The sequence below is a fragment of the Mauremys mutica genome, chromosome 8, assembly GCF_020497125.1.
Source record: "Mauremys mutica isolate MM-2020 ecotype Southern chromosome 8, ASM2049712v1, whole genome shotgun sequence".
Taxonomy (NCBI): Eukaryota; Metazoa; Chordata; order Testudines; family Geoemydidae; genus Mauremys; species Mauremys mutica.
The window spans coordinates 58,759,845-58,768,478 of NC_059079.1; the positions used below are offsets into that span (position 1 = coordinate 58,759,845).

The 8,634-nt window shown below is 45.1% G+C and overlaps 1 protein-coding gene across 3 annotated transcripts in view; it reads right to left on the reverse strand.

The window, feature by feature from the left end:
* RALGPS2 (Ral GEF with PH domain and SH3 binding motif 2) overlaps positions 1–6,943 on the reverse strand; it is a 298,932-nt gene extending 291,989 nt beyond the window's left edge. For all 3 annotated transcript variants that reach the window (XM_045028272.1, XM_045028273.1, XM_045028274.1), the window contains exon 1: positions 6,748–6,943. The gene's annotated coding sequence lies outside the window, so the exon portion shown is untranslated. The remainder of the gene's footprint in view (positions 1–6,747) is intronic.
* Between the last annotated feature and the right edge of the window lie 1,691 nt (positions 6,944–8,634).

The following is an 8,634-nucleotide window of genomic DNA, read 5'->3' on the forward strand; positions in this document are numbered from 1 at the left end:
GTATACAGGTGTTACAAAGTGGGAATGTTCTTAATGTTTTCTCTGAATACTGTGTGGGTGCCTCAGTTTCCTCTCTGCATTTCTCAAGGATCTAGATGGTGGGATAAGGGGGTGTGATTGTTGTAGAGCCCTAAAGGGACAGTGTGAGCTGTCTGCACAGAGAATGGCTGAAACTCTGTCTCCTGGTAACTGATGGCCTGGGCCACTCTCCTGCAAGGTGCCAACTGAAGGTGTTGGAGAACAGAGAGATCGGGTGGCCTCCTAATGCCTGGAAAATAGACAAAGGCCAGAGGAGGGAGTGTCAGTGCCTGTGCGGACTTCTGGGAAGTGCATAGTGTGGAAGGGGATGCTGTGATGCTTTGGAACAACTCCATACAAAGACAGTCAGGACTCTGGGGGAGCCTCCTCTCTCCGAGCATACTGTCTCCAGGGAAAGAAGCTTACACCTTCCTGGGTCTGACCTCGGAGCATTCAGCATGCCCTTCCACATCATGCACTTTCCACAGCGAGTCTGCCCAGGCGGGTCCTGGGGCAACCAGAGGTCCCTGCACCCCAACTCCGCAGTCAGATGTGACTCTCAGCCAGACAGTAAAACAGAAGGTTTATTAGATGACGGGAACACAGTTTAAACAGAGCTTGTTGGTACAGAAAACAGAACCCCTCTGTCAGGTCCATCTTGGGGGTGGGGAGCCCAGAACCAAGTTCTGGGTCTCTCCCCATTTCCCCAGCCAGCTCCAAACTGACACTCCCTCCTCTGGCCTCAGAGTCTCTTCCGGACAAGGAGGCCACCTGATCTCTTTGTCCCCAACACCTTCAGTTGGCATCTTGCAGGGGAAACTAAGGCACCCACACAGTATTCAGAGAAAATATTAAGAACATTCCCACTTCATCACAACAGGCGCAACAAAATATAATACTGTATATTGAAGTAGGCAAGTGCTGCTTCTGACTTTCCACTTTTAATTGACCCTTGTAATCTTGTGGCACTGACGCGTTGTAGCTTCATTTTATACCGGCTTACAGGGCGGGAGCGGGGGGGCACCACCATTTTGGGCCCCACCAAAAATTATACAAACCTGCCACCTATGTCCCTTACCTCTCTCTAAAAGTGCAAAGTTTCAAAAAGTTCAATGAATAGAAGATTGTTGGGGGCGGAACAGATCTAGACAAGAAGAAATCTGGAGATAAATGTGAGAAGGGAGGGACGGGCAGTAGAAACAAAAGGGAAACTGTTTGAGCAGCATATTCCAGAACTCTTGAGGTCTTTCTGAGTGTAGCCTTCATTGATTTGAGATCTAACATACCATTCTCTCACTAGAAGGGAAAACCTATCATGGCAGCAGGTTGTAAAAGAGACCCAGTGTGGGAATAAGAACCATTCAAGAAATATATGTTTGCTGATGATGTTTTAAAGAAAGTTACACCAGTGAACTGGTGGAAGTCACTTAAGTACTTGGATTCAGAGACTGTTGAAGTGATAATCTCACTTTTAACAGCAGCTTTTTATGGTGGAGTAGAAAGAATATTTTCTTCCTTTGGACTAATTTGTTCCAAATTGAGAAATCGTTTGGGACCTGAAAAAGCAAGAAAGCTTGTTTTGTTTTGCTTTTCCAGATTATGAGCAAACAAGAAAATGAAGGTGAAGATAACTGAGTTAGCTGCAGAAGCCAATATTTTAAGTTTCTCATGTTGACCTGGCTAGCAGAGATGACTTAATTTGGTTTTTTTTAAATATTTCATTCAATTATTTTAGTTAAAAACGATTAACAAAAACAAACTTGATTTTAAAAACGTGAATGTTTAACTACATTCAAAAATTCATATGCTTGGTCTGTTAAAATTTTGTATGTTTGCCGCTGAAGAAAAAAATCCAGAATACATAATATTGTTGTTTTAGTTAACTAAAACAATTTAAATGTCTGTCTGGTGGTGTTCTCCTCCTAATACAGCATGGCAAGAAAATCCTCCAAATATTAATGATTAACCTGTTGAATTGGAGATAGTTCACCTCCCAATGACTTCATAAATATGTGCTTCAATTATCTTTGGTAAATGAAATAACCAAACAATCATATATTGTCTGATATAGGTATAAAACTAATCTGAAAAGTTTTCAGAATAAATCACTTTTAAAATGTATAGTGTGTACCTTCTAAAAATGAAACATACCCTCTATCTCTGAGTTGTGAAGAATACGTATTAAGGTTATAACAACCAACAAGAATGCACTTCTATGTAGAAATCCATGATTAAATCAAGTCTTCCTAACTAGTGACTTAAATCATTATTTAAATCAAATTGATTTAAATCAAATCCATCCTGCTGGTAACTGATATTCTTTGAGAGTTACCTCTGTGTATTCCCACTTGGGGGTTGGCGCCCATTGGCATCAAGTTCTTGGAATCCCTAGCAAAGCAGTGTTCTTTGGGACTACATGGTCACCCTCTATTGACATCAGATGGCCACCAAACACCTCAGTTCCTTCTTATGGAGCCAAATAGTATGTTAAGAATCCCAAGGCAAAGGGAAAGTGTGAATGCACAGAGGCAGCTCTCATACAACAATTACCAGAAAGTAGCCTCTCCTTTTGTGAGGGCCTCTTTGTACAGTATTCTGGCTTGTGGAAGAGTAGCAAGCAACACCACATAGAACAGACGATGGACTGAGGAGTTCTTTAGGTAAACAAGTACTGAACCACTGCTTGCTGAAATCTAGCATCAGAGCGGGAATCAAGATCTAACACATAGTATTTAGGGAAGATGTGAACTGAACTCCTAGTGGCGGCTTAACATCTCTCTCCTATAGGTATTTGTCTCAGACATGCTACCCAGGCAACAGCAGCATTGCAGTATTTGAGGGCTTGTCTACACTTGTAACACTACAGCGGCACTGTACCACTTCAGTGTAGACACTACCTATGCCTATGGGAGTGGTTCTCCTATTAGCATAGGTAATCCATCTCCACAAGAGGCAGTAGCTACGTCAACAGAAGAATTCTAATTCTTCCCATTCTGATTCTTCCGTTGACCTAGTAATGTCTACACCAGGGGTTGTCAGCTTAACTACAACGCTCAGAAGTGTGGATTTTTCACACCCCTGAGCAACATAGCTGGGTCAACCCTAACTTTTTAGTGTGGACCTAGCCTCAGTGTGCAATGAGACTTTATCCCTGTTGGGAAAGAAACTTGAACCTTAGAACTGCAAAAACCTCTGAGCAGAAATACCCTGTTTTTTACAGCTCTCCCCAGTGACACAAATGTTAAGATTTACAGAAGGTCTTAGTCCTTTCTTCACATGAAAGAGCGGTTCCTAACCCTCTTCACTGGCAAAGAAAAAAAAGTGAGTTAGGTAGGGGGCTAAAAAAATGCAAATATTTTTGCATTTGTAAATGATTCACCTTAAGAAAGTGGTATAGTGTTATTAAATACAATTTTCAGATAAATGCAACATTTTCCCATAGAAATTACAAATCTTCAAAACAAGGGGCAGTACTTCTGAAAAAGACCAAGAAATACCAACTCCAGGACTACTATTTGTCCACTAGACCCTGATGCTACAATTTGATCTATACAAGCAGCTTCTTGCACCAGCATGGAGCCCCATTAACTTAAATGGATACTCCTGGGGGAATTCTGCACCACTGCACACATACAGAATTCATGTCCCCTGCAGATTTTTTTTGCTTCCCAGTGGAAAAATGACTTCTGACTGGGAAGAAAGGGAAGCTGCAAGAGTGGTCACGCGCTCCTCCCCAGCAGCGCAGGCACATCAGTTCTGGCACCCGGAGCAGCCAGCAGAGACATCAATTATCCCCAGGGGGTGGGGGGCCAGGACTGGGCGGGTGTGGGAAGACATCAATCACCACTGGGTGGGGCAGGGCATGCATGCCAGTGACAGACACTCTGCCCCTCTTGCTCACTATTGCAGTATGCCTGATGTGGCGGGGCAAGGCTTCAGGGTGTTTCTGAGGAGGCAGGCCTGGGGCAGAGCAGAATGTAGTAGCCTGCTTGCTTAATTGTTCCCAATGTTCTTAGCGAATTCCCCGAGTATAAAATGGGTGCACAAGTTTTAAGGTTCCTTTACATTGCCAGAGTAGTGTAAAGGAGCCTTTTGTAAATAACTGTATGGCCTTATAAATGCTTATGGTGCTTTAGTGATTAGAACTGATCTAAATTTGGGGGCTGAAAAAACTTCCTATCAATGTGATCCATAAACTGTTTACTACTGGCCTTTCTGGAGATGATCAGTAGCCAATATAAATTGTGAGTTTGATGCCCCAACCTTCACTTGCTCTTCAGTTGCCTAGGGTGTAACACTGACGTTACGGCTGCATATACTTGTTGACTAATAACTAGAAATAAAGGGTAAAACCTAGCTACATTACTATTAGACAAAGGGGGCATGGAGATTTCCTCCAATGCTCCTCACTCCCATTCTCCATCCATTGTATTGTAGTTTAAATAAATTATGAAAATAATTGAAACTGGCATAATTATATTGCATTATTTTTACAAATAATGTATGCAGAATTTTGCAGAATTTTAAAATATTGTGTGCAGAACTTTAAATTTTTTGGCACAGAATTCCCCCAGGAGTAAATGAAGCTCTACACAGAAGTTATGGTACACATGTAGACCGTATGATATAATCAGGGTCCAAGTCAGTACAGTTTGTGTTGAAATGGTGGTGTACATAGAATCATAGAATATCAGGGTTGGAAGGGACCTCAGGAGATCATCTAGTCCAACCCTCTGAAAGTCCTACTATTTTTAAGAGTTCTAAAGCTTGTAGTATCTATTTAACATAGTTCAAAAGAAAATGAGGGGAGAAGACATTTTTTAATTTTACCATTTGTTTCCTTATTATGAGTTTACAACACTGTAGAGTTAAAAAAAAGGCACAGTTACAACTGGCATGATGGTAATAGCTTACATTAATGGACTGAAAAATGTGCCAATTTTATTTAAAAAAATAAAACATAGAACTGGTACAGATAAGATAGTTACAGCTAGAAAGAACTTAAAACTTTTTATAAAAAAGTTAACTCCATTAAAATAGTTCCCTATAGCAACTGCCAATCTTGAAATGAACCCAGTAAACAGTATAACTGCAAGAGTTTATGAATTCTCTATTATCCGGATATTTGTTTTTCGCACTTTATTTTCTCTTCGATTGGAATCCAGTGTCTCATCTGCCTCTTTTCCATCTATATTAGCACAGAGTTTTCCCTTCACCCTACCATCCCAAACAAAGTAACAGCTGTGCTAAATTGCCTCCTCTGAGAATGCAGCTCTCTGAATATACTGGACTGTCTGTGTGAAACAGTAACTGAAGGAGTCTCCAACTGCTCATTTAAGAGCAAATGGTTGTCTGTCACTAGTCTGCCTGAGACAGTTACATCTAATTCTTTGCTTAGCCTACACATCCCTACCAGAACCACCATGTCCAAAAAGAACTAGTGTCTATGACCCAACACCTATTTCTGTTCTACTGCAGTGGTTTCCAGGTGCAGGCCCGTGGCATCAGGAGTGTTTAACTTCAGGATTCTGTCACCCAAACTTTCCCTCTTCCTTATAAAAGTCTCCATGATAGTGCAGCACTCCAAACCCACCGCAACCCATCCTAATTCAAAGAGTGCATGCTATAATCCATCTTGCAACCCAAACTGCTCCATAACCCCATCTCACGATCACAAAGACCCATTCAAACCCTGGGTGCTTTAACTCATCAACAGGGCTACCTTAGTTACCCTGTACCTACACCTCACAACTAATGCATTCAAACCACAAAAGCTCTAATTGTCTTAACACATATATAGACCATTCCATACTGCTGTCAATAAGCAAAAGCTTCATTCAAACCATGCAGGCTCTTACTCGCACCCGGTTTGAGCTATTGTGTATCCCCATCTAGTGATCACACACACAGACCGATTCGGAACACCGGCGCATTAACTTAGCCAAGACTCAGGCCCTTTCAAACTGTGGGTCCTCTAGTCTGGCATGGGGGGCGGGCCAAGGTAGCCCACCTTCCAAACACGTGCCTTTTGATCCATATTCCCTATTCCCATCTAGCAGGGAGCCAGTCTCACGCTCTCCAACCCATCCTAGGCTAGGGCTTAGGCCGCTTCGCATACCCCTCTCGCCGTCGTGCAGCCCCATTCAAACGGCGGGCGGGCGGGCTGAGTCGGGGACGCTCCCTACGCCCAGCTCACAAGCTCTCAGCCCCATCCCACCCTAGGAGATGGTCGGTCCCCCCGGCATGTTCACACACGGGCGGGAATTGGGCGCTCCAGCCCCATTCACACAGCGCACGCTTTGCCCTGGCCTGGCGGGGCTTACGCCGTAACTACCCCGGTTTCACCCACCGCGCGCCCCATGCCAGCACGGCCCAGGGCCGGAGTCCAACTCCCCCGTCGCCCAGGCGTGTCTCTGGGGTGAGGGGGACCACACGCGTGGGTGTGGGTGGAGGGTGGCGTCAGTGATCCCGTCCCCGACTGCAGGGGGCCCGGGTTGGGGGGTCCGGACCCTCCCCGGATCTGGGAGGGGACCGTGCGCCTCCAATCCCCGCCCGGCAACCCTGCGGCCCGAAATCCAAGCGGAGGTTTATCCACCTCCTAGGGCTGCGGAGAACGGAGGAGCTGGACAATACCCAGCCGCAACTCCCCGAAGAGGCGGCACCGGCCCGGCGGCCTCCCTCACGTCGGGGAAGTGTGTGTGTGTGGCGGGGGTGCATCCCCTGGCTTACCTGCGAAGGAGACGGAGCGGGGAAGGAGCCACTCCGTCCGCCAGGCGGGCTCCCGCGCTCGGGGCCGCTGCTGCTGCTGCTCACCCGGTCTGGATTACTGTCATTCAGTAGCGGCTACCTGACCCGAGGAGGGGGGGAAGGAACAACAGGCACCACCACAAACAGAGAAGGAAGGGAGAAAACGCATGCGCATAAGTTCCTCTATCCGTGAGGGGGGGTGAGCCCATCTGCGCAGGCGCTGGGTGATGAACGACCGCGCGCGCCCGCCTACGATTGAACCGTCTGCGGCGCAAGTGACTAGGCGCGCGCCCGGCCTGACCGACCCAACGATCTCAACTGCCTAACCGCCGGTAGCGGTGGGGACAGCTCGCGCTCAGCTGCGGGGGTCGAAGGTTTGAAGCGCGCGCACCCCTTTGCTGCGGTTGGTCACCACAGAGAAAAAGGAAGGAGCGGGGGGGATGTAGCAAATCATACCCCTCGCCTGTGATTGTTTCCCCATCGCTCGAGTTCAGTGGGGCTGGTTCCAGTCCACAATACATTAAACACGTGGAACATCTCGAAGGGCCATCCCTGGATGCTACCTCAGACTGCTTTTAGGGCCCGTTTCCACTCACGCCGCTTGGGGAGCCTGCCTACTCTGTTCCAGACCACCTGAGTGCCTCTAATAATTCATCGTTCGTATTTATACATCTTCAGGGGTACTGCAATTTTTATAGTGGGGGTGCTGATGATGGAAATCATGTATTTGGTTTTTGTTACTACTAGTGGGTGCAGCAGCACTCCCAGAACCTCTAGTGCCAGCACCACTGTTCATCTTCGGCCTGCTTTACAAACATTGATCTCTCTCCTTAATTAACTGGCTGTTTTTTCTCCTCTGCCTCACTGAAGTCAGTTACTGCTTTGTTCACAGCTCATTTCAGAGATGTGTCAGCAATGTGTACATACACCAGCAAATCCATGAACTACCATCCAAACCCTGACCCGCCTGCTATACATACATCATTTCTAAAAGAGAAAGGTAGTGCCTGTAGTGATGACAGGTCCCAGGATGAAAAGTTCTGTCTGAGCAGACCACAGTAAATCAAGATGGAGCATGGAATGATTTTTATGAGGTTGTGTGCGCTGTTTTTTAAAATCTATAGCAGGAAACCAGGCAGAAGGGATTTGGGAAGATTCCACACAGAAGCCCCCCATTTCCACCTCTTAAAGCAGAAAATGAGAGGGAATGATGTTAGGGATTGCACCATAACAAGCAAATACTGTTTTCCTGATACTAATAAAAGTTCTGTGTTTGGTGTTACAAGAAAGCAATCCTTCCTGTTGTCACATGGCACAGTGTCAGAAGTTGACTCATTTTGAACCAGCATAAATTAAAGGAAAATTAAATACCAAATTTCAACTCTCCACCAGGCTTTCAGTTTGATAGGCCAGTAGAGTGACCTGAGTGGAAAGAAGGGTTTGCCAGATTTCTAACTGCAACAAAGTTTAGCAGTGATTAAATATTCCATATTTAATCCAAGGGGAAGCAAAGCTGAAAATAATCATAAATCATTTTCCTTCACTGAGGGAAGAGATAACTATTTTGCCTCACTATGCATTTATAATTCTTAGAACGAGCTAGTTAAATAGTGGATAAGGAGAACTGGTTGACAATTTATTTAGACTTTCAAATGACCTTTGGCAAAGTCTCTCGCAAGAGGCCAGTGAGGAAACTAAGTCTGAAGTGAGAGGTAAAGTATTGTCATGCATCAAAAATTGGCTAAGAGACAGGAAACAGTATAGGAATGAATGGTCAAATTCCATCATGACAAAAGGTTAGCAGCAGAATGTAATTCAATTCTGTACTAGAACCAATATTGGTTAATATATTTATTAATTATCTGAAAA